This window comes from Oryctolagus cuniculus, chromosome 5, assembly GCF_051225735.1.
Source record: "Oryctolagus cuniculus isolate XC-2025 breed Fujian yellow rabbit chromosome 5, ASM5122573v1, whole genome shotgun sequence".
Lineage (NCBI taxonomy): Eukaryota > Metazoa > Chordata > Mammalia > Lagomorpha > Leporidae > Oryctolagus > Oryctolagus cuniculus.
Genome location: NC_142871.1, coordinates 17,632,227 through 17,658,975, shown reverse-complemented (window position 1 = coordinate 17,658,975; position 26,749 = coordinate 17,632,227). Strand labels below are relative to the sequence as shown.

The 26,749-nt window shown below is 45.6% G+C and overlaps 1 long non-coding RNA gene across 1 annotated transcript in view; it reads left to right on the top strand.

The window, feature by feature from the left end:
• The window catches only part of LOC103349936 (protein phosphatase 1 regulatory subunit 14C), a 100,259-nt gene extending 76,383 nt beyond the window's left edge, over positions 1–23,876 (top strand). The window contains exon 4 of the long non-coding RNA XR_007915900.3: positions 22,321–23,876. This is a non-coding gene — a long non-coding RNA (protein phosphatase 1 regulatory subunit 14C). The remainder of the gene's footprint in view (positions 1–22,320) is intronic.
• The last annotated feature ends 2,873 nt before the right edge of the window (positions 23,877–26,749 follow it).

The window sequence follows — 26,749 nt, the reverse complement described above, 5'->3', positions numbered from 1 at the left end:
ACAGAGGTCTTCCATCTGTTGGTTCTCTCCACAAATGGCTGCAACAGCTGAGACTAGGCCAGGAGCCCGGAACTCCATTGGGTCGCCCACATGAGTGGTAGGGTCCCAAGCATTTGCGCCATCTTCTGATGGTTTTCCAGGTACACTAGTGGGGAGCTCAATTAGAAGTGGAACGGCTGGGACACGATCCGCTGCCCATATGAGTTGGCAACAGCTTAACGCCACTGTGCCACCATGCTGGTCCTTCTGTGTTCTTTTTTTAGCTCATGGTCTCTGGGAATGGAAATGATGTAAAATGCTGAGAAATTGTATGCACGTTCATTTATCTGTTAAAGGATCATTTCTTAAGTTCATAAGAATTTCTTAAGTCCATAAGAACTGGATTCCACTGGCACCTGGATTGTGAGGGTAACACTAATAGCTGGTACTTGCTTTTTTCTAGAGCTGCTTAGCTTACATCTCACTAACAGGCGTGATTCTGTTCCATCTTCACCATGACCTTGTGGAGTTCAAAGGGTTTGGGTAATTTGCCCGAGATGTCAGAGCCAGGACTCAACCCTGGGTTTCTGACCCCTGTGTTTCTTTCCCTCCTGCCAGTCTGCCAGAATCACTTGGTGCAGCAAAGGATTTAGGACTTTCAAGGACTATGCTCTTTTTTTTTTTTTTTTAAGATTTTTATTTGATTTTTTTATTTGAGAGGTAGAGTTACAGACAGAGGGAGAGACAGAGAGAAAGATCTTCCATCTGCTGGTTCACTCCCCAAATGGCCGCAATGACCAGAGCTGGGCTGATCTGGGTCTTTGGGTCTCCCATGTGGGTGCATGTGTGTAGATGATGTCTTTGCTGGCTCAGACACGTTTATTTATAGCCTCTTGTTGCAAAGGGGACAGGTGGTAGAAAGAAGGCTGGACTTCCAATGGAGTCTTACACAGTGCCAGCACTAACTGTGTGGCCTTAAGTGATTTCCTCAACCTCTCTGAGCCTCTGTCCCCTCCTAGAAGAAATGCAGGTAATCACATCAGCTCCCTGGGTTTTAGTAAGGATTATTGGCAGTGATACTAATTTTTGTGGTAGTAACAATTATGCTAATAGTAGCTAGATAATTACTAAGCATTTACTATCTGCCAGGCACTGATTTATCCAATTTTATAGATGAACTCATTTAAATCATGTTTCCTGAAAATATTTTCAACACTTATTAAATCCTTCACAGCTCAAATTTTTAAACAAACAGATGTTGGTTTTACATTCACAGTGAAATTGACCGGAGGTGTAGCGATTTCCCGCTTCTCCCTCTCCCCCCACCACACAGAGCCTCTGTTGTTATCAGCGTCTCACACCTGAGTGTACATGCGGTGAAGCTGTATCTGCACATCATTATCATCAACCATCGGAGGTCACTCCTGCTGTTGCATGTCCTTTGGGCTTTGACAAATGCACAATGACAAATATCTGCTATCACTTAGTCGCACTGAGTAGCTGCACTGCCCTCAAGTCTTCTGCGCTCCTCCTATTTATTCCTCCCTCCCCTCTTTCACTGCCTCTATAGTTTCGCCTTTTTCAGAATGTTGTGTTGTTGGATCATTCAATATGCAGCCTTCTCAGAATAGCTTCCTTTTCTAAGTGATATGCATTCAGGTTTGTTCCATGGATTTTCTTCTTCTTCTTCTTCTTTTTTTTTTTTTTAAAAAAGATTTATTTATTTGACAGACAGTTACAGAGTGAGGTAGAGCCAGAGAGAGAGAGAGGGAGAGAGGTCTTCCATCCGCTGCTTCACTCCCCAAATAACCGCAACGGCCAGAGCTGAGCTGATCCAAAGCCAGGAGCCAGAAGCTTCCTCCAGGTCTCCTAAGTGTGAACAGGGGCCCAAGGACCTCGGCCACCTTCCACTGTTTTCCCAGGCCACATCAGAGAGCTGGATTGAAAGTGGAGCAGCCAGCCAGTGCCATGGCTCACTTGGCTAATCCTCCGCCTGCAGCGCTGGCACCCCAGGTTCTAGTCCCAGTTGGGGCGCCAGATTCTGTCCCGGTTGCTCCTCTTCCAGGCCAGCTCTCTGCTGTGGTCTGGGGGTGCAGTGGAGGATGGCCCAAGTGCTTGGGCCCTGCACCCGCATGGGAGACCAGGAGGAAGCACCTGGCTCCTGGCTTCAGATCGGCGCAGTGCGCCGGCTGTGGCAGCCATTTGGGGGGTGAACCAATGGAAGGAAGACCTTTCTCTCTGTCTCTCTCTTTCACTGTCTAACTCTGCTGTCAAAAAAAAAAAAAAGAAAGAAAAAAAAATGGAGCAGCCAGGACTCAAGCTGGTGCCCATATGTGTTGCCAGCGCTGCAGGCCGGGACCCCAACCCACTACACCACAGCACCAAGACAGCTTCAAGACTTGGCTTTATTTCTCTTCAGTGCCGAATAATATTCTATTCTCTGCAAGTTCCGCAGTTTATCCACTCACCTACTGAAGGGAATTTTGGTTGCTTCCATGTATTGGCAGTGGTTGTTGTAAATATCCCTGTGTAGGTTTTTCGGGTGGACATAAGTTTTCAGGTTCTATGGGCAAACATCAAGGAGCATGATTGCCCTACTGTATGGTAAGAATATATTTAGTTTTGTAAGGAACTGATAAACTGTCTTCCAAAGTGACCGTACCAATTTGTGTTCCCACCAGCCGTGAGGGTTCTGTCACTCCATGTCTTCACCAGCATTTTGTTTTAGCATGGTCTTGGAGTTTGGCCATTCTAAGAAGTATGTAGTGATATCCCATTGTTGTTTTAATCTGCATTACCCTGGTGACATTACTTGGACCATCTTTTTTCATGTGCTTATTTGCTATCCATATATCTTCTTTGATGAGGTATCTCTTAAGATCTCAGTCTTCTTTTTAAATTGAGTTGTCTTCTTATTGTTGAGTTTTAAGGGTTCTTTGTATAGTTTACACAACAGTTCTTTATCAAATATGTCTTTTGTAAATATTTCTCCCAGTATATGGGTTCTCTTTTAATTTTCTTGATAGCATCTTCCACAGAACTGGAATTATTCTTTAATAAGGTATAGCTCATCAATTCTTCCATGGTTTGTGCCTTTGGTGTTGTATCTAAAACTCATTACCAAGCAGCAGGTCAAATGGATATTTTTTGCTGTGGTATCTTTTAGGAGCTTGTAGTTTTTCATTCTTCATTTAGATCTGTATATGATCTGTTTAATTTTTATAACAAGTATAAAGTCTGCATCTAGATTTATTTATTTGCAATATGTGAATGTCCAGTTGTTGAAGCATCACCTGTTGAAAAGGCTGTCTATATGGCTGCACTTGGTGCCTTTGCTCCTTTGTCAAAAATCAGTTGGCTATATTTGTATGGGTCTATTTCTGGGCTGTCTACTCTGTTCCATGGATCTAGTTGTCTATTTTACCAGTAGCACACTGTCTTGATTACCATATTGTTATAGTGAGTTTTCAAGTCAGGTAGCATCAGTTTGATGTGGGCAATGACTGTATGAGTTCCTAATCCAGGTGCTTGCCTCCCGTGTGGAGATAGAAATACTCAGTGGAGACTAGAATCATGTGCAAATAGGAACAGAATTTATTTAGCAATGAGGCCATACACATAACATTCACATGTTAGCGTGGGCCACCGCACACTGAGAAGGACCCAATATGAGTGGGCCAAAAGGTTGCCTGCAAGTGAGAGAGAGAGGAGAAACCCAGGAAAGATACCTCTGAGTGAAAACAGGAACAATCAGACCTGTCCATCAAAGACTGGTCTGCGGCAGGAAGGACACTCTATCCATCTTCCACCTCTCTTTATAAGGAAGGGGTTGGTACCCCAACCAGATATATAAACGGAGTGGGGTCTTAGCATGTAGCAGGTGCTTCCTGGGTAGGTGGGCAAATCAAACCGATGGTCTCAGAGATACAGGAGTTGCAGCCGACCTAAATGCTAACTAATGCCCAGTCAAATCCACCTTGTCATTTTCCTTCAATATTACATTGGCTACAATATTACATCTGTGTTTTTGCCTTTGCATACACACTTTATAATCAGTTTGTTGATGTCTACCAAATAACTTGCCGCAATTTTGATAGGGATTACGTTGAGTCATTTTATCTATGAGAATAAAATATCTCCATTTCTACAGGGATGTCCTCAGTCGTAGAGCTTCTTCTTCAGCTTCACCTCATTTCCTAATCAGTCCATCATAGACACTCTTCATTTCTGCTATAGTGATTTTTATTTCTAGCATTCTTTTGGTTCTTTCTTAGAATTTCTCTCAATTTTCATTGCCTCTCTATTCTTGCATACTGTCTACTTTATCCCTGAGCACTATTGACATATTGATCTTAGTTTTAAATTCCTGACATGATAATTCCAGTATCTCTGCCATATCTGAGTCTGGTTGTGATGATTATTGAAACGTTGCCTTTTGCTGTGTCTTATGCTTTTTCTTAGTAGCCAGGCATGATGAACTGGTAAAAGGAGCTGCTGTAAATAGGCCTTTGGTAATGTGGTGAGGTGTAGGGGCAGGGGAAGTAGTCCATAGTCTATAATTAGATCTCAGTCTTCAGTGAGCCTGGGCTCCGGGGCTTTGAACTTCACAAGCCTGTCTCAGTCCCTTCCCCCACCCCCACCTACAAGTGGGACAGATGGCTGGAGCCAGCTGGAGTTGGGTATTTCCCTTCCCCCAGGTCAGTTCGGCTCTTATGAAACCTTAGTGGTTAAATCATTTCTCCTCAAAGCAGACCCCATTAAGAACAGAACGCTTTGTATATTTTCAAAATGGCGCCTTTCCCTTGGTGATATTCACTGTGAGGAGCTGGTAGAGCTCCCGGGGATAAACTCAAGACAGCACGGGGCCACTGCCATGATCAGGTACCCCTGGGGTTCTGGTCTCCTAGACTCATCTTCTCTGAGCCCCCATCAGTCTGCCAAGTACAGTTCAGATTTCCCTCCATTGTCTCCCATTCCCATTGAGAATGCCGCCTGAGGGTTTCCTCTCTGGTAAGTCATAATTCTCTATTCTTCTGCTGATCTCTCCACGTTGGGAGCATTGGCTTACCCTGTGACCTCACTCCTCTGATAGATCTAAAAAGAATTGTTGATTCGATGCACCTTTGAAGCTCATTGTTATGTTGGAATGGCAATTTCCAGGCTGTTCACGTGCCTGACTGGAAACAGGAAGTCTCATTTCATCTTCGCGACAAAGCTTTGAGGTTGACAGTGTTGCTACCAGGTAAGGAATTTGAGGCATTGCAGCATTCTGTAATGTGCCTAAGGTCACACAGTTAATAAATGGAGAGGCACGGTGTATACAAAAGCGTGTAACTAGAACCTCACACGTGGCAGGTCCTGGACATGTTACCTGAATCTGATTGTGTGTAAAGTGATGCTTCTCCATCACACGTTAGATGTGCAGAATGCCTGAATATACCAATAATGATAGTCTTGAGTTGTTAAATTGGAAGAGTAGACTTTAAAGAATCTGCCAGGGTTTTTTTTGTGTGTGTGTCACCTTTTATCATAGGATTTGGGGTCCATGGTTTCAATCTGTGTGGGTCACTGGCCATAGGGAAGGGACTTGTTCCTCACTTGTGATTCGTATTCAGACGAATATGATGCACTCCTGACACATAAACCTTTACGAACTTGGACACTTCAATACATAGAATATTATTGAGGTCATCATACTAATGTACAAGTGGCTGATCAGTAAGGATGGCTTTTTGAACTTTTCCTCTTGGAAGAATACCATTTCTGATGCAGTTGATATTATTAAAACAGAACTGACTTAAGGCTAGCAAAAGGATGTTTCTACATCATGCAGGAGTAAAAGAGTGATTTCATTTTGGGTATTACTTCGAAGGAAGTCAGTACTGGTAGCCTAATAGAGGTGGTAAGACTGATGGGTGAGGATTTGGGGTCTGCCAGCTACGACAGGGAAGAGCATCTTTTCTCTTGTTCACTCTTTCTCTGAGTGACTTTTAAATGTTGGGATCGCATAGTAGCATCTCCATTGTACCAGGATGATGGAGAGAAATTTCATTTAATGTAGGCATTAGAACATCTGCTGTCCATCTGTTAGGGGAGTTGTCAGTCTAATCAATAGGGTTTAAAGTTGTTATTTTATAGTTAAAAGTGCCTATGCTGTTGCTGTCTGGCAAATATCAAGTTTTTCTTTATGTGCATTTATTTGCTTTTATGAACCCAAAGATGGTGGTATAACCTATCCTTTTCATAATCAAAGCCTGAGAGTTAACGTGCTTCAGGGTTTATCTAGGATGACCAAGTTTGAGAGCGCATGGTGAGAGCGTTTCCAGGCCCAGTCATCTGCCAGGTCATGGAAAAGTCACAGTGCTGCAATGGTGCAGAAAAAAGATATCTGATCCTGGTCTGTAAATAGGCATTGACCGGTGTTTTCTGAGACTCGCACCTGCTCTGTTGTTCTTCTTGTGGTTGTCAGTAGGAAGGTGACTGCGTCACTTGTCTGATGGGCTTTGCTGATGACCATTGTCACCATATCCTGTTCACATTATATCTCCATCCATTTAGCATTAAATTTAAAAAATAGATGTATGTATTTGAGAGGCAGAGTGATATAAAGAGAGAGACCCAGAGAACAGCAGATAGAGAGTGGGTTCCTGTCCACTGGTTCACTCTCCAGATGCCCACAGTGGCTGGGGCTGGGCTGGGGCTGTGCTGGGGCTGTGCTGGGGCCAGAGCCAGGAGCTGGGAATGCAGTCCAGGTCTCCTATATGGGTGGTAAGGACCCATTTACTTGGAGCCAGGAGCAGAGCCAGGTATCAAACGCAGGCAGGCTGATGTGGGGTGCAGGCTGCCAGGCTAAATGCCCACTCCCCCATTAGCACTTTAACCTTTTTCAAAAAATGGTTTTTCAGTTTACGTATACATGAGTTTCTTCACAGCCTTTCTTCATTGATCTGATTATATGGAGAAAAAAACTGTGTGTGTGACTGGAGGAGACACAGCTTGGCATCTTCCTAGGTTCTCTCGATTCATTTGCTCAACAAATGTGTATTGAACATCTGTGTGCTCGCAGCTAAGCTAGGGACTGGCACACAGCAGTGAACTCCTACAACCATTTGTAAAACAGTCTCTATGCAGGCCACACTTCACTCTGGTAGGAATTCAAATGCTCAAAGAACATTGAGATAGGAATAAAAGCACAGAAATGGCAGGCTGTCAGTGTATTCAGTGGTTCTGTATGTTCAGCACCTAATTGCTTAACAGAATGTGGTTTTAGGGGATTTGCTAGGGGAAGCAGCTGTGCAACTCAGTTCAGTGGGTCTGAGTGGCACCTTTCTTAGGTCAGACCTTTCATCTGGCGTCTCGTGGGGCTTCCTTAAAAAAGACTACAGTCATGCACCGGGAAGAGGAACGGCTTGAATGTGAGATCAGTGAGTTGAAAAGGCACTTTTTGAAAGCTGTCACCTTCGAACAATTCTTCTGAATAGAGAAAGAATTGGGAGTTTCCAAGAAAAGACCAGAGTATGATAAAGACTATATTCAAGTGGCCGTGGCCATTGGCAGTGAGAGCCTTATTTATTATGTAATGGTGTGATTGGGCATGTAAGTATTAAAGGATTGGGATGTATGAGCTGGCAACACGTGTAGCTATAGCTAACAGCCAAAACGGTCTTGGTCCTGATGTGGGCAATGAACTGATTAATTTTTCATCTAGGCTCTTGTCTCCTGTCGAGCTAGACATACTATGCGGAGACTGGTGCTGTGTGCAAACAAGAATAGTTTATTTGGGAGTGAGGGAACAAACATATGTTTACACACGAGTGTCAGTGCCTCACACAAAGAAATCCAATTGAGTGGACCAAAGAATTGTCCACAAACTAGGCAGGAAAGGGAAACCAAACAGTACCTGCAAAAGCAAAGCTCTGTCTGTATATAGGTAGGCAGCAAAAAGAGAAGAAACAAGAGTTCTGAAGAAACAGGCACAGCAGCTTGATGCAAGGTGCAGATGAAAAGAGACCGCCCTCCTATCTTCCACCCCTTTTCTATCCTCTGCAGGTCCAGGTGTCAGGTGCATTATGGGAAAGCAGACATTTTGATTGACAGGTGAGGGGGGACTTCTGGCTCCACTCTGTTCCGAGTGGGGCAGTGCCGATTGTGGCTCAGCCTACTCCAGGGTCCAGCACCTGCGCCGAGAGACACCTGAGTGCTGGTCCCACCATGAGTGGCTTGGGGCAGGGCAGGGCCAGGCCGCTTCCACTTCCCTATCGGAATCCTGCATCAGTCCCAGTGTCTGGATCCCACATCAGTCCCAATGTCAGTTGCTGAGGACTCTTCATGCCCCAGACCTTCTCTTCCCCAGGTAAAAGAGCAGGTGCGGGCTGGAGCTGGCTCAGGGATCCGTGTTTGCATCCAGATCCTCTGCTCTGTCTGCTCTATGTTTCTCTGAGTTCTTACTAGGTGAGCACAGGCTCCATTCTGGAGTATTTATAATGCTGGTTAGGATTGTCTTTATTGGGGAAAATCAAACCAGATCAAATCAGTGAGCTCGCCAAAGATGTGCAGTCATGGGGCAAGAATCTGCATTTATTCCCTGGTCTTTGCAAAGTTAGGGAACTACCTACAAGACCACCCTTACTTCTGATGCCAACTGCAAGTTTGGGGTCCCTGGGACCACCCTCGTGCTTGTTCATTCTCTAGAAGGACCCACAGAACTCCCTGGAATCGGTTACACCCACACTTACTGTTTATTTCTGTGAGAGGCTGCATTCTGAGCCGCAGGAGGAGGTGCACGGGGCCAGGTCCAGGAAGGGTGCAGATGCCCAGCTGGCGTGCCCGGCCCCGGTGTGTTCAGCAGCGGTGTGTGATGGTACTGCCGGGGAGCATCCAGCGTGCCTTCCAGAGGCTTTCGCTGGGGCCCGGTCCCATGTGGCTGACCCTGGGCTCCATCTGCTCCCTGTGAACCCTCCCCACCTCCGCCATGGCCCAAGGTAGACGGTTTTTTTTTTTTTTTTAATTAGGCAGTCACATTCCCAGGGCTTAGGGTTTACCTCTCAGGAGTGAAGGCAGCAGCCAGCCTCTTTCTGGACCAGGCTAAGCTCTACTCTCCACACCTGGTTGTAGGCTGACCCTGAGAATAGTGATAATGGTGATGACAGCAACAGTAGAGGTTTAAAGAAAGAACAACCTGCCTTTATGAGAAATGCCACACGCAGCTTGGTTTTGGTTGCCCCCTGCAACCCCCCTCCCCATAGTTAATGATTGTTATTTTTATAAAAGACACAATGGACAAAGCACAGGCTTTAAATGGTCCTGACTGGCATTTTTAAATGATTGACAGTGGTTTTATGGCCTTACTCTTATTTATAATTCAGAGTAGCCAACCCCGTATTACAAATAGTTCCATGCTCTCTTCCTATGTTTAGATCTAAGCAGAAGAAATAATATGAATCAAAATAATCTGACACATGATTTTTAGATCTCTATAACAAAGTTAAAACAGCAAAAAACAAATGCAGAAAAGTCTGGACATGGGTTTCCTTTATTTAGACAGGATTCAGGTATTCATAGCAAATAATATTCTCTCTCATGGGTAATGGGACCTTGGGGAAATTAGTTTCCATAGTGATTGGCAAGTGGGAGATTATGATTTCACAGAATTTCCTGCAATGGTTATGGACAATATGGACATCATTTTAGGTTGCCTATGCTGCAAGTGTGACGGCTCTAAGAAACCTACCAGTGAGGAAAGAATTGCATGTAGTGTTGGGTGTGGGGAGGGCAAATGGCCTGTTTAGTTGCATATACATAAGGATTGGAATTTGATTAAAAAATGACTTATTCTAAGAGCAGTGGGTTGAATCTCTAAAATAGATTAATCGGACTGCTCTCCCAGCAGAACAAATTAATCTTTAAAGGCAGAGAGTCAAGAAAATAAATGGACAACATGGTGGCAGTGGTTGTAAGTTAAAGGAGAGGGGAAAGTACCCAGCAGTTGCACTTAAGTAGGAATTTATTTAGCAGAAGTCGTTAAAGCAACAGCGGCCACAAACCCTTGCACTCAGGAGGGTCATGAGCCTCTGCAGATCCTGATGATAGCTGTGGTCAGTTGTGGTGGCCGGCAGCAGGTGGATGTCTCTAAGGGTAAACACCTGCTCCCTGTCCTCCCCGTCCTCCCCCACCCCCCGAGAGGGGAGCAGTGAGGCAGTGTCGATGGACTGTGCTCAGTGACTTCGGGAGCAAATCCCAGGGTCACTGGGGCTGGGGGCCCAACAGAGCTGTTTGAGGTGCTGCTTGGCTGTGTTTCGGGGGCAGTGCCTGGCTGGCGTCCTGGGTGACCTGGGGTGCCAGGCTCATGAAAGCTTACAGAGTGAGCTTTAAATGCGCCGCGGGGTCCTCGGCTGATGACCTTTGCCCTTTGGAACAGTTTTTGGGTGGAACCATGGGCTTTCAGAGAAGCCCATCCTACCCTCCCATCCCCCTCACTTCGCGAAACTGCTGGCCTCCACCAGGGTCACACTGGCCTGGTTCCCACCTGTCTGTTGAAGTCAGGCTTCTTGGAAGATCTGTCAGGCAGCCACCTGAAGCTGGTCCCCAGCTTGACCCAATCCGCTACAGGGCAGTAGTGAGACTGAGGGTCAGCAGCAGATGGCTTCCATGAATATGCAAATAGTTCCTATGAATATGCAGATGTAAGGCAGTAACTGGTCCTGGGGAGGGTTGTGTAACCTGTGTCAGAGTTTCCGGCTGCCAGTTCCCTCCGCGCTGCCCCCTACCTGGTATTGGGGTGCGTGGTGGTGTGGAGAGAAGCGAGCTGAACATGCGAGCTCTCCGGGGATCCTGCTGATTCACAGTTACTGTGTTTGGTGAAGCCATTTCGCTAGCTGTAGTTTCAAGTATTTCTTTTAAAAGTCCTTTTATCAGGAAACACTTCTAATTAAAGGGACAGCATCTATATATCTTATTTATCTCTTTTTAAATGACTCAAAATACTTGAAAGAATGACTTCAATCAGTTTAATTGCATACAAGGCAGTGATGTGCATTGATTCTGCGGTCCTTTTTTCCTGCTTGCCAGTGGGCCCCTCTTGCTTTAAGCAGCGCGTTATCGTCAATGAGTGTGACACATTAATTACTCTGAATGACTGGGGAAGGCTACCCGACGCCCGGCTGGGGCGATAATTACAGAATGTGTGTCCATCTGCTGCCTCTGGCGTGGGCTGGAGCAGGCACGGACACGGGGTGAAAGCCGGAAGCCACAGGACCAGAAGGGATCAGGGAACAAGGGCTCAGGGGGAGGTGGCTGCAGCCATGCAGGGCCCTGGGATAGAGCGAGAAGGGACCTTCTGTTTTCACCGCTGCTGCTGGATCCCCTGAGAACACGGCTGCCCGCCTGCCTGGCCTTTTCCCTTCTTTCCTCTCTCTCCCTTTCTCTAAAGTACCTTGTAAATGAGCTGGCTGCACGGTGTGTACATTTCATTTTCCCAGCTCCCTACAAATGTTGCTCCTTTCAATCTGTTGTGTTTTTTATCTCTCTGAGGTGTGTGTGTGTGAGAGAGAGAGAGAGAGAGAGACAGGGAGGGAGGGAAGGAGGGAGGATCCTAGGCACCACCCTTCCCCAGAAGGCTCTGGCCATCCCCGACCCCCGTCTGGCTGCTCCCAGGTTTCAGATGCACCCTGGAAACATTGGAGCTGTTCAGGCCCCTTGCCACACTTGCTTTTTCCTCATCCAGCTCACGCCCGAAGATTCCAGGGCCCTTTCTCCGTGCCTTTTCACGTTTATGCCTGAGTTGTAGGAATTCGTTGATTTACTCCTATAATGTTGCCAAGCCTCGGCTGAGCCCCTCTTGTCTATTAAGCCTGCTCAGAAACCGAAAGTGAGCAATCCAGGGCGCATGGAGGACTCTGGGCTTCTTAACCGTAAAGATAATACTTTGCAAGTTTTCCTTTTCAGTTTGCTCATTTTGCCCTAAGTTGGATGTCTGAAATTTATGTCTGTTAATACAGGCAGCTGTTGCTTGCTCATCTTTATTACTGTATAGCATTCCTTTGTACTAATACACTGTAAGGTATTTATCTGTTCTGTGGCTACTCAGACAGTGTTCAGTTTGTCATTACTATGAATAATGGTGCAATAAAATGACTGCTGTTGAACTTGTGTACAAGAGGAATATACCAAGAAATGAGGTTGTTCTTGAATTTTTTAAAGTGATTTCTTTTTCCAAAGATTTTTTTTTTTTTAAGTAGGGAGTCTAGTGCCATGGTGTAGCGGGTAAAGCTACCACATGAGATGCCAGCATTCATATGGATGCCTATTCAAATCCTGGCTGCTCCACTTCAGATCCAGCTCCCTGCTGATGTGGCTGGGAAAGCAGTGGAAGATGACCCAAGACCTTGGACCCCTGCACCCATGTGGGAAACCCAGAAGAACCTTCTGGCTCCTGGCTTCAGATTAGCACAGCTCTGGCCGATGTGGCTGTTTTGGGAGTGAAACAATGGATGGGAGATCCCTCTCTCTCTCTGCCTTTCAAAAAATAAAAATAAAAAATGTTTGTTTATTGGAAAAGTAGAATGTCAGACACGCACACACACACACACACACACACATCTTCTATCTACTGGTTCACTTCCCAAATGGCCATAACACTAGGGCTGGGCCACACAGAAGCCAGGAGCCAGGAACTCCATCCAGGCCTCCTACATGGCGGCAGGGGTCCAACCAGCTGGCTATGATATCAGCTGCATTCCCAGGTGCAGTCAGGACTTGAACCAGCACTCTGATATGGGAGGCCGTCGTCGGTTTAACTACTAGGCCAGAATACCAGTTGCTATTCTTGGGTGTTTATACCAGCTTGTATAACCACCAACAGGGCATAAGAACTCCCTTTTAACCTCGTTACTCCCACACACTTGGTATTGTTAAAAATTTTTGTACACACTATGTTTTTTTTTATTTTTATTTTTTGACAGGCAGAGTTAGACAGTGTGAGAGAGAGAGACAGAGAGAAAGGTCTTCCTTCCATTGGTTTACCCCCCAAATGGCTGCCACGGCTGGTGTGCTGTGCCGATCCGAAGCCAGGAGCCAGGTGCTTCCTCCTGGTCTCCCATGCGGGTGCAGGGCCCAAGCACTTGGGCCATCCTCCACTGCGCTCCCAGGCCACAGCAGAGAGCTGGACTGGAAGAGGAGGAACCGGGACAGAACCGGCGCCCCAACCGGGACTAGAACCCGGTGTGCCAGCGCCGCAGGGGGAGGATTAGCCTAGTGAGCCACGGCGCCAGCCACACACTATGTTTTAATGCACCCTTCCTGCCTTAGTTAAGCTACTCTTGTTCCTCACATACTTTCTGGCTGTTCAGAGTCCTGCCTTATAGGAACAAATCTATTACAGCTCATTTTAGGCGTTTATCTCTGAGCCTTCTCCTTTGTTTGTAATCCAAGATGTCCACCTCCTGCGTGTCGGTTTCTTGCGTCAGCGTGTGGTCCTTGGTCCTCAGGACACAGGGTCTCTGCCCCATGAGGAGCAGTGCATGAGATGCTTTGTGCTGCTCCAGGTTTGTCCCCCGCCCCAGGGCTGGACCTCACGGCCCATGGTGAACCAGGCAGCGGGGGAGGCGGATGCTGGGGTCCAGATCCTAAGGGCGTATTTGAGGAGCGTTGGGACAGAGCTGCTGTAACAGCCTGGAAGACAGGTGCTGCTTGTCCCGAAAGACGGGCCAGGCAAATGGTTCATGGCAGTTAGCTGAGACAGTGTTTCAGCTGTGGGAGTGCTCGAGTGGCTAGTAGGAGACTGGGAGAGAGATGTTCATCCAGGAGCAAATTTCCCTGGAGACGGAGGAGGGAGAAGGAGCAGGCCCTTCACTCCAAAGAGGTCCTTGTGATCTCTGTAGGCCTGACACTCACCAGATCATCTGCTCTCAGGAGCGCCCCTGGAGCAAGGAGCTTCCTTTGCCCTGTCATCTGCTGGGCCCACAGGGCGCTGTTCACACACTCAGCACCGCGCTCATGGCTTGCAGGGACAGAGCCTGTCCCCCTGTCTTCTTTCCAAGCCAGCCCTTGAGCTCCTGGGAAGGAAGGCCTCGGTGTCTTGACGCGTGGGGTAGGGTCTGGCACAGACTCCACCGGGGGCAGAGTGAGGGCTCACGATGTATTTATACCCAGCTCGGCTGGCATCCAGGGACCTGGATGCAAATATTTGCATTGTGGCCCTGGGCAGATGACTTGTAATGAACTAAGCATCAGCTTTTCTGAGCCGGGAAACCTGCTGCTTTGGAGTAAATATAGTAACATGTTGCGAGGCTGCGAATGCTGTTACTTTTCTTCTTCTTCTTTGGATCAAGCATAACCAAGACTAAATACAGACCCCACATCCACCAAGGTGTTTCTTACCCAGGCGCTCAGCCACTGAAAGGTCAAAAAGCGTTGAGCTCCACACATCACAAAAGATCCTGGCCTCTGTGGCTGAAGATTCTCCTTTAAAAACTTAACATTTTGGGGTTGGTGCTGTGGCACAGTGGGTTAAAGCCTGGCCTGCAGTGCCGGCATCCCATTGGGCAGGTTCTAGTCCCAGCTGCTCCTCTTCCAATCCAGCTCTCTGCGGTGGCCTGGGAAGGCGGTAGAGGATGGCCCATGTCCTTGGGCCCCTGCATCTTCATGGGAGACCCAGAGGAAGCTCCTGGCTCCTGGCTTCTGATCAGCTCAGCTGTGGCCAATGCATCATTTGGGGAGTGAACCACCAGATGGAAGACCTTTCTCTCTCTCTCTGGCTCTCTCTCTCTCTCTCTCTCTCTGTGACACTGTCTTTCAACTAAATAAAATAAATATTAAAAAAATCCTTATGAATGAATGCAGAGGCTCAAGGATTTTAAAAACAGAAAACCTTAGCATTTTTTCTTGGAATTCCTACAGATGAGGACCTGCTCGGGTTCCTTCCTCCTTTTAGTGTGTTCTTTGTATGTCCAGGTTCTAAGGAGGGGGCCATAGAAGGCAGTGGAGAGACGTCTGGAGATAGACTGCTGTTTTTTTAATAAAATGCATGCAGTATATCTTCCAAGACAGGCTTATTCTGCCCCATAAAGGAAGTTTCAAATTTACAATGATCCAAATCATACACAGTATATGCTTTGACTACAATGGGAGTAAATTAGAAATCAGCAGCAAAGCAATCTCAGGAACGCTAAATGACACGTTTCTTTTCTCTCTCTCTCTCTTTTTAAAGATTTATTCATTTAATTGAGAGGTAGAGTTACAGAGAGAGGGAGATATAGAGAGAAAGGTCTTCCATCTACTGGTTCACTCCCCAAATGGCTGCAATGGCCATAACTGGACTGATCAGAAGCCAGGAGCCAAGAGCTTCTTCTGGGTTTCCCACGCAGGTGCAGGGCCCCAAGCACTTGGGCCATCCTCCACTGCTTTCCCAGGCCATCAGCAATGAGCTGGATCACAAGTAGAGCAGCCGAGACTCAACCTGGAGCCCTTGTGGGATGCCAGTGCTGCGGGCAGAGGCTTAACCTACTACACCACAGCACCGTCACCTAAATGATGCATTTCTAAATATCCCATAGCTCAGAGAAGATGTGAATTAGAAAATATCTTAAACAGAAAGAAAGAAAAGCCACCATATAAAAATTTGTGACCAACCCAGTGGCTAAAAATGGAATATATAGCACTAAATGTCTATACTAGAAAAAACTAAAATCAGTGACTTCTGCTTCTACTTCAGAAACCAGGAAAAGGAGAAAAAAATTAAATTAAACATAAAATAAGGAGTAGCAAGGAAATAATAAATATGGGAGTATAAATCAGTGAAATAGAAAATAGAAAAACAACAAATATAATCAGTGAAATGAAGGCCCGTTCTCAGAAAAGGCCAACGCACTGATAAACCTGTAGCCACACTGGTACTGGGAATAGAGCAGACAAAGGACCGAGATCAGGAAAGAAGGAAGTGACATTGCCACAGATTCATAGATATGAAGACCTTGTGCTAGAAGTTCAACAACTTACATGAACTAGGCCTGTGGTAGTGCAGTAGAAGAATTACATATTTGATGTCTGTCTCTATTTATTTCAGTTTCTACCTGTCACTTCCTGATATTTGGGTGCTAGGTACCCTTTGACCCCCGATCCTGACACAGAACTCCTATGGGGTGGGGGACCCTAAACTCCAGGTGTACAGTGTTGGAACTGAATAGACTCACAGGACGTCCTGTTGGTGTGCACTGGGGATTACTTGATGTGTGAGGAAGCTCCCCACCCTGATACTCCTGTTAGTGACCAGAATGTGCTGTGTCGGGGATGTGAGAGAAGAAAAGTTGCTTGTTTTTCCTTTATCATATATGTAAATATCTTAAAATATATAAGATCTAGGAAAACCTCCCTTAAAAAATTTAAAAAAAATGTCCAGGCTCAGTAGGCCCCACTGGGGAATTTTGCTGGACATCTAACAACAGAATCACAAAGTCCACCAACTCTGCACAAACCCTTGCAGAAGCTGGGGAAAGAAGGCATGCTTCTCCACCATCCTGTGACTCAAGCATTACTCTGACACCGAAACCAAGGACATTACAAGAAAAGGATTGGATACATGAATATCTCGTGCAAACATAGATGTAAAAATCAATTGAAAATTCTACAAAATTAATTTCAATAATATTTCTTAAAAGATAAGAGATTACAGTCAAGTAAGGTCTATTCTAAGAATGGGAGGTTGATTTAATGTTAGATAACCAGCATAACTAACTGTATCAACAAACTAGGAGGAGAAAATTCTTATCATCATGTCTGTAGACACAGACAAAGCATTTGAGAAAACTCAATATCTATTTCCAATAAAGAATCCCAGCAAAGTAGGATGAGAAAGCAACCTTCGTAAACCTATAAAGAACGTCTGTAAGAAACCCACAGGCCAGTACCAGACTTAGTGGGAAAAGACTGTGTGCTCCCCCGAAACCAGCAAAGTGATCTGCATTCCCCTATCCCCATTTTTACTCAACATTTTGTTGGGCCTTCTAGCCAGTACAGTTAGCAAGAAAAAGAGACTCAAGGAGTTTAAACTGGAAGAAGTAAAATTATCCTGATACACAAACAACATGATCATGTAGATAACCCAACAGAATCTGCAAAAAATCTCTAAGAACTAATAATATGAGTTGAGTATGCTTTCAGGATATAAGATAGGTATGTGAAAATCTATTGAATATATACTTGCAACAATTAGAAATAAAAACATACCATTTACAATAACATCAGCAAAGCTGAATACTTATGAATATATTTGACAAAAGATGTGCTCTATCTGAACATTGAAAATTGGGAAACATTGCTGAGATGATTAAAGAAGGCAAGTGAGAGTAGAGGTATACCATATTCATGAGTTAAAGGATCATTATTGCTAAGATGTCAGTTCTCCAGATACAATGCAATCTCAGTCAAAATCTCGACAGGCTGTTTTGGCAGAAATTTACAAGCTGATTGTAAAATTCTAAAAAAATTTAAAGGACCCAGAATAGCCACACACAATTTTAAGAAAAATCAATGAAGACTAGTATTACCTGAAAACAGGTGAGGAGTTAAGCAAATGGTGGCACATCTGTATGATGGAATGCTACTCAACAACAACAAAAAAATAGAAATGAACTCTCAGTATGGCTGAATCTACTAATTGTAGTGACAGAAAACAGATCCACATTTTCTGGAAGAGGAAGGGATTGCAAAGGGGCCCAAAGACACTTCTGGAGGCACTGAGTATATTATTACGTTGACCCTACAGATTGTATGTGCTGTTTGTATACCTTAAATGTGTCCAGTTTATGGCACAGTAGTTATACCTTAATAAAACTGCTCACACACACAAAAAGTCACAGTGAACATTTTACTGGGGGGAACTTCTTCCCAACCATTCAACTAAGGCCTCTGTCGCGAACACAAGGGCCCCTTCTTGCCCAATCCAGTGGCTTTGTCTGTGTCCTTGGTTTACTTAAGCTCTCACTGAGTATCTCTTCCTTCTGGAAACACTTTCTATTCTTGGCTTCTTAATGGTACACCCTCTGGTTCGCCCCTGCTCCCCCCATCTCTTATGGCTCCGATTCCTCCACCTGACCTCACTTGCTGAGGCCTCTGGTCTTGATCTTTGGCCTTCTAGCTGCTTTGTGTACACTTACTCTCCAAAGTAATTCATCTTGTCATCTGTGCTGTCCAACAGCATTTTCTGTGGCACTGGAAATGACTCTGTCTGTATTATTTAAATAGGTAGCCACTAGTCACATATGGCTGTAGAGTACTTGAAATGTGATTAGTAAGCTTAACTCAATATTAAATTTTATTTCTTTTGATGAATTTAAATTTAAATAGCCATGTGTGCTTACTGGGTGCTGTAGGGCATAGCCTATATTTAGATCATCGTGTGTTTGCAGATTTTGGGTGAGGACACATTAGATGATGTTAACCTATTATTTTTTTCAAAAAGGAAAATACTGCAAGTTTGACTGACACAGAACCGTCATTTCAGCCTTATATCTCTGTGGATCACACATAGGTATCTTGTTATTGTTGCTGTTGTTTGTTTTTACATTGAAAGCTGCTGATCTAGATGCTACTGATGTCCATATTTTATGCTTTCAGCTAAGGGGGAGACCCAAGATTGTATTTGTTGGCTTCCTGACATCTCATCACAAATCCGTGAACTTGGTTTCTTCCTCCTCCGGTTATTCCCCCTCTCAGCACATGGCACCATCCTTTCATCTGGGTGTGACCTTGACTCCCTTCTTGTCCCATTTCCCTCCTCCACCATCCCCTGCCCCCATTCAGTCCAGCTGCCAAGTCTATTGGCTCTGCCTATGAAGTGGGCCCCACATCTGCCCACTTATTTCCATTTTGGTTTCCATTAACAGACTCTAAGCCACCGGCATCTCTTGTCTGGACACTGCAAAAATACTTCTTTCATTCCACATTGAAATTGACCTTTAATTCATCTTCATAAGACTCAAAGAAAGCTTATGGAAATGTGAATCAGGTGGTGTTGTGTCCCTACCTCACAGCCTCTGGTGGCTTCCCTTCTGCTGTACCAACAATACTCTTACTCTGGCCAAGGAGGTCCTCTCCCAGCACCCCGGCAATGCTCTACCACACTCACTCCAGCCTTTCTGTGCCAGGGATGCCCATGCCTTGGCTTCTCTGCAGGGCTCTGCTTGTGTGCTGTGACCAGGGTCCCCAGGTCTTCTCCAAGCTGACCTGTCTCTGTTCACCACCATCTCAACTCAGACGTCCTCTCAAAGGGGCAACCCTTCTCTGACTTAATCAGAGTCCCTAACCCAGGTCTGAGTTGTGAACTGTGGCTACCAGTCTCGAGTGCTGTTGAGAAACATGACAAGAGTATCAGAGTACTTTTGGTTAGAAAGCCTTGAGAATCTTCTGTCACCAACAGCATCCTGTGTGAGTGGCGCTGCCACGTTTCTGTATGGAGTCAATATTGGTGTCGCTGGTTTTTAGCTTGCTGTTTTCAGCTGAACATTCCATTATGCAAACTTAATGAAAAGTTTAAAATATGCACATAATGAACAAAGACAGTATATTAAGATACAGGCTATAAATTATATTAATACAGAATTTAAAACGAGACTTTTTCATTAATGTTAGTATGCCATAAACATAAGACAAATTATTTATTTAAACTTTAAAAAAAGACTTAGCTACTTTTTAGAAAATTTAATGTCTTTTTCATTTCCTTTGAAAGGCAGAAAGAGAGAGACGGAGAGTGTGCATAATATCAACCTGCTTGTTCACTTTCCAAATGCCTGCAAGAGCCAGAACTGGGCCAGGCCAAAGTCAGGAGTGGAGAACTCCATGTGGGTCTCCCACATGGGTGGCAGGGACCCAAGTACTTGATCTGTTTCCTGTTGCCTCCCCGTGTTCTCATTAGCAGGAAGCTATAACCAGAAGCAGAGGTCAGACTCAAAACTCAGACACAGCAATATGGGACGTCCAAAGCAGTGTCTTAACTGGTGCTCAAATACCTTCCCCCTTTTAAACTTTGTAATCTGAGATTTATGCGCATGTTAAACAACCATGATAGTCTGTTGGAGAGAATATCAATTTGGCTTAAGTGACCAAATTACTTTCATATTTAAGACAATGGCACGTTATTCTTTATGTGATTTTGGTCTTTACTTTGTGAAAAATGTTTTTAAAATAGTGCAGAAAAAATTACGGAGGTTATGAAAATAAATTTCAGAGTTTTTGATTCTCATCTTTGTTTCTGGAAAAAAGAAAGAAAATTTACACCCAAATGCTAAAGTAGTGTATAGTTGCCAATTGAGTAAAAGATTTTAAAAATAACAAAATTGAAACTGTACTGGTGTGCTGAACACCAGTATTGGTTAAACTGTGTAGTAAAGGGGGCAAAAGGAAAGCCATTTAACTTTTCAAATTGAAAGTTGAATATAACAGGGGAAATAAGACACTATTTCCACCCGAGAAAATTTTTTACAGAGACAGTATTCAGGACATTAACATGGGGCCTAGATTTTACTTTCCTTGTGTTTCATTCTGTGCAAGTTTAGAAATAATGATGATTAAAATATTTGTATCCTTTGACCTACTTGCAGAGTTAGCCCTCTAAATGGAATATTGCAGCCTGCAGACACAGGTGCTAGTTAGAATTTTGGAAATCCAGGCAGGAACTATACAAAGATCCAGAGTTGGGAAGTTAAGCAGAGTGTACAGCACCCATACAGTACAACAATGCATAACCATTCCTGTTCATTTTTAGAAAGGCCGTTTAGTGTTGTGGGAGAAGGCTTCTGCCATAACACTGTGTGGGGGGAGAGAAAGAATATACTTATACAGTATGGTCTTAATTAGGTGAAAACAATGTCCATAGAATGAAGTGTTCATAGTGGTTAATTCTGAAGAGTACATTGCTGCTGTTTTGTACTTTCCAACTTTTTGAGAAAAAAGCACATAGCACGTTTATAATAGCAGAAAGGTTATTTAGCAAAGCATTGTGGTGGTTAATGGACTGGATATTTCAGCTTGTGTTTTAAAGCTGGGGAGTAGCATAGGGCATGTTTGCTCTGGGAGCTTGTGTTCGAGAGCATGGCTTGAAGCAAGGAGATGCCCACCACCCTGATGGAGACTAACTAAGGTTTCCTGGTAGGTTTGTTCTCCGATGGTCCCCACTGGGCACAGATCTCTCCTCCACTGGTGATCAGGAAGCAGACTGGCTGTCAGCTTTGTCTTTGACAAATGTCATGTTGGAAGATGAAGCATTTATGGCCTAATAAAGGCGATTTGTTTGGTAGCGAAACATTTGCAAACACGAGGCAACAAGGACAGATTCCTGATGGTGTTTGGTGGAAGCCATTCTAGATCACTCTTCTGTCTTTGGGTTCTGATCATTTGCAGGTCATGAAATCATGTTGGTAGGTTTCCCTCAGCATTAATATGTAAGTGGAAGATCAGAGAGTATCCATGTAGTATTTGTCCTGAAAATCTCAAGTCCAGGGCTGTGAGAGAGAGTGTGTGTGGGTGCTGAATTAGAGTATAAAATGTGTCTTTGCTCTGGTTTGTAAGTTCCCCTGGTGGTCCTGATGCAGGCCCAAGTTTGAGAAGCACTGGTCTAGCCTTGCTAGCGCAGGTGCGGTCCAGGGACTCCCCCAAGCATCCCCTGTGAGCTAGGTGGAGAAGCGCAATCTCAGACGCCAACCTGGACCTAACCACAAATGCCTGCAGGGACTGGGTGGAGGTTCATGATGGAAGGTGGCCTGATTTTCTCCCTAAAGAGAGTGCAGCGGGAAGGAAGCGTTGCAATGTGAAGTTTCAGCATGCTTCATTTGTTTTGTTTTGTTCTTAAAGATTAACTTACTTTTATTTGAAAGGCAGAGTTAGAAGGGCAGAGAGAGAGAGAGAGAGAGAGAGAGAGACATCTTCCATCGACTGGTTCACTCCCCCAAATTGCTGCAATGGTTGGGGGCTGGGCCAGGCTGAAGCCAGGAACCAGGGGCTTCATCCAGGTCTCCCATGTGGGTGCAGGGCCCCAAGCACATGGGCTGTCCTCTGCTGCTTTCCCAGGGACACTAGCAGGGAGCTGGATCACATTGTGCAGCAGCTGGGAACTGAACAGGGGTGATACAGGATTCCAGGGTTGTGGGCAGGGAGCTTAACCCTCTGTGCCACAATACCAGTCCTAAGCATGCTTGTTTTTTTTTTTTTTTTTTTTGAACATTTCCTGGAGAACACATCCAACCACATTGATCAATGAAAATCATCTGCAATCGACATAAATTACTTTAGGCAGATTTTTAAACAGATTTTAATAGCGTGATCTCTCATATGAATTGCTTCTATGTCTTTTAGGAATTTATCAAAGAGCTCCTCTCTCGGATAAGAGGCATGCGGAAACTGAGCCCTCCACAGAAGAAGAGCGTATGATTCTGGATCAGGGCGGAGTTCTCCGGAGACGAAGACAGGGTTCTGGGATGTAGACTCCATGACGACTTTTGTTAAAGAATAGTTGTCCTTAAGAACAAGTGGTTTGGTTTGTTTTTTTGTTTGTTTGTTTTTTGTTTTGTTTTTGTTTTTTTTTTGGTGTGCAGGGGAATCTTCTACACATTTATTCAAGATCGTTGCTGTTGCTGTTTTTAAAGGTTTTTGATAGTGTAATATTTTAATAGCCAAGATATCATGACTCTAACTACAGCCCAGCCAAGGATTATCAAAGCAGGTGGACATTCAGAGACGGGCCAGGGCAGGCAGCATTTTCTGCAAGGACTCAGGCGTTCAGGACCTTACTCCACAGAGAAGATGGTTTTCTTACAGCTAATTTGGGAATACTTTTTTCTTATATTGTACATCTGACTCACAGGTCAAATTTCTCATACTTGTATATATCTACACACCAGTCATTTAAGATGTCGCTGTGAGCTTCATTTCACATTGACGGAATAAACTCCTTGCCGTCCCTTAGTGGGAGGTCACTGGGCTGTTCTTCCCGTCCGTGCAGCTGACCCTCAACATTCACTCTGTGCACCAAAGTGAAAGAATTCGGAGTATCCGTTATTCTCACGCGCTCCGCTACGACAACGTTGAGTTGGTCAAGGGCTTCATTTATGGACTTTGTATTATTTCATTGGTTGGGATGCTTTGCCAGGTCATGTGCTTATTGCCTCATTTGTGGTCTTTTACAGTTTTATGAACCCTTTGTTTGAAGAACGAACTTGATTTCTAGAGAAATGCCCACGCTCTCAGAGCAGTGTTTTGCAGCAGAAGGGGAAGCATGGGATAGCATTGAATTCTCCGCTTTCAACCAAATACTGGGTGTTGTTCCCTCTCCCTGAAAGCAGATCAAAAAGTGGTTACCAAGGCAGTGTGTTCTTCCTCTGACGCAGTCTGGTCCCTCCTGAGCCTGGGTGGCACCAGACTGGGAGTGAGACCTCAGGGCTGGACAGGTGGAGGAGTGACAAGACCGCTAGTACGGCACCATTTGCTGATTTGGAAGCACGGAGATTCCATTTCCATGGCTTATGGTGAGAGCTTTGGGGGGGGGGGTCCTGGCCCTAATTATGCACCCCTGTCCCCATGCTCAGAGCCAGGCCTGAGCACAGCCCAAAGTTGAATTCAGCTGGGATGTGGGCGGAGTCAAAGGTAAGAGAAGAAACTCTTCTTTCAGGTGGCCCCTGCTGTTTCCCCTGGAAACCCCACCTGCTCTAAGGTGTCTCTGGGTGGCCCTGTCTGAGCACAGGGGTCAAGCATTTTCTATCAAGGGTGCTCTGAACATATTTTATTTTTTAAAAGAACTATGTTTGTGAATTTTACGTATACTGGCAAGCTTTTGAAAATGTATTTAATTTTGTAATGTTTACCAATGATTTATTTACAAGCTACTTACTGAAATAAATGGAGCTGCTTACTGATCTGTTTACACATATGCCTCACCCAACCCGTGGATGGGATGATGTTGCTTTGTCCGTTCTTTGAGGGGCACGCGGTACCAGCATCTGGGTTTTTATTTAAGGTATTTCCAGGCGCGTAGTCCTGGCTGTGTCTGAGGTGTCATCAGTCAGATGGGGCTGTGGACACAGAGCAGCCGGGCCACCTTGTCAGGGTCACCTTCAGCAGGTACCAGGCCATGTCTCTTCCCTGTCATTAAAACTCCCATTTCCCACCTAATAGAAATCTCCAGGAAGAATTTGAATCCATTAAATATTCTAATTATTGTCGCTCCCCGTCTTCATGGAGGAACGACACAGGACCCTGCGCTGTTCTTTCGTCTGCTCGGCCCTCCCCGGGTTTGCTGCTGGTTCTTCCCGGGTTGGCTACTGTCCCTTCCACCTCCGTGGAAGGGCGGTTCCCCTTGGCCACTTTCCCCACTTCCGCAGGGGAGCGGCACACCGCCAGCCGGCTCTCTCGGGGGCTGCTCAGGTGTTCCTTCAGATAGATGTTCCTGGTGCATGTTGTCTCTCTCCTCCTTTATAGTCCTCTTCCACCAATCCCAACTCGGCTGCCCACACGCCGAGTACGCTGCTCTCCTCCAATCAGGAGCAGGATCAGCTCCTGGAGGTCATCACTCAAGTTGGCAAGAGGCAGCTGCGTAGAAGCTGTTTTCTCCTCTCCCAGTGCCATATTGTGGGAGAGCAGATGCATAGAATAAGTCTTAATTCCAGTAACTTAGTCCAGTCCGGGTTGCTCCCCACAATTATTATTAGAGCTCACGGCCAGAAACATGCAGAACTGGCAGGATTTTCCATTTGGCTTGACCAGCCCAAGTTACCATCTTCCAACAAAGCGAGAATTCCCTTCTTCCATGCTCACGGCCCCTCCCCCGCCTTGCTCTGGGCCTAGCTTCACTAATCACCCTGAGTGCCCCCACCCCCGAGAAGCTTGGGCCTCTCCCATAACTCCTGGTCCTTCCCAGCACAACAAGCTTGCCCCCTGCTAACACCCCTCAAAGCTGTCTCTGGTTAAACTTCTGTTATTGGCTGCAGGTAGTTTGGAATCTTTAACTTCTCGGTGTCCAGTCTCTTCGCTACCTGGTGTCCATCATGACCTGGGCATTCTGCTCCTGCTTAAAACCCAGCCCCTCTGCTTGCCTTCTGAGCAGCTGGTTCCTGTCTCCTGCCTCTGCTATTGGCCTTATGCTATTGTGCAGTCCCACTGAATTCCTTGGGGTTTCTGGAGCATTCTATATATCTCCTCCTCCCAGACTTTATAAAATCGATGGCCTTGGCCTGAAACAGCCTCTTCGTCAGCTCTACCCAGAGAGCATGGTTGGATCTGCCTGAAGCTTCCACCCAGGGCTGCAGCGTCCGCCCTGTCACAGCGTGTATCTCTGGTATGGCCAGCACGCCCACCTGTTTGCCTCTCCTGCTAGACTCTAGGACCTTTGAGGTGACTGGGACTTAATCCTAGGCTAAGCCCATCAAGGAGTTCAGTATGTGTTTGCCAATAGAATATGACAAATGATTCTTTAAGAAAACTCAACTGTTTGCTTCGCAGCGAGGGCATTGGTTTTTAGAACTGACTGTACATTTAAAATGACCTGGGACACTTTAAAAACAAATGAAGCTTGGACCCCGGGCAGTTCTGAGCAGTTGTATCAGAACCTCTATGACCAGAGCTGGGGTGTTTCTTCAAGTTCTCCGGAATGAGAATCACCAGGCTGCCGGATGGCTCTAGTTCGACCTCAGCTCCTCATATGAATTTATATAGCAGCAGGTGGCAGCTGTGACATTAGCACACTGGCTATTTATCACATATATAGTCTCATCACTAGGGGAAGGGCTGCAAAGTATCCGAATTCTAGTTCAGTGTCGCCTAACATTCAGTGTTCAGTCCAAGTTTAAACTTCATGCAGCAACTTCTGTTTATAACAGTTGTCATCAAAGTTCGCACGGTGCTGAGAGCTCATAAGCTTCATCTCACTTAATCCTGACCTTCATCTTGTGAAATAGATGCACTATACTCATCGTACGGGTGAGAAAATAAACGCCCAGAGGCTTAGCAGCTTACCTGGGGTCACACAGGAACAGAACTGATACAAACCCGAGCAAATTGGACTCTGAAGCCCTCATTAACTTGACTTTTCCTTCCTCTGTAGTGGGTTACTGTCAGCCCCACTCACAGCTGTGAGACCCGGGAGGGGCATCCTGGTTGAGCCAGGTCCCTGAGTTGATGGGGTTAGGTTGAAGGCTGTGTGGATGGAGTGGGTGCTTAGCCACCCGTGTGGCTTCCCATCACCATAATGCCCCTGGACTTGGGCTTAGCACCTGAGCATGGAGTACCTCCTTCCATCACTTTCCTAAGAAAACAACGTTTTTCAACTCCTGGGATATACAGAGTTCATATCAAGTTGAGTTCATAGTCAAGTCCATATCACTGAGTCTCCATTAGAGACTCTGTGCTGTGCAAGGTCAGCTTAGCAACCACAGATGAGGGCTGGTGTTACTGGTCTTTGTAGGAAAGCGCGGTAGTTGGGAAGGTAAGATCTGTTGTCTGCAGGACTGCTGTTTAACAAGAGGACGGCTGGTCCCATCCCCACCCCATTCTACCCTCCCTGGGAACCCAGCCACTCTGGGACGCTGTCCTACTGCCCTGTCGCCTTCCTCTGTTGATGCCATGGCGCCACATGGCCTCAGAGGGAATGGCGGGAAAGGCTGTGGGTGGCGAGAACCCTGCCTGTGGTCTAAGAGGACAAAACTCATATTCAGTAGCTGGAACTTTCTGGAAGCCATTTGCAAATTGGACATGGGAGGGACACCAATATTTTTCCCTCATGGTGTCTCTACTT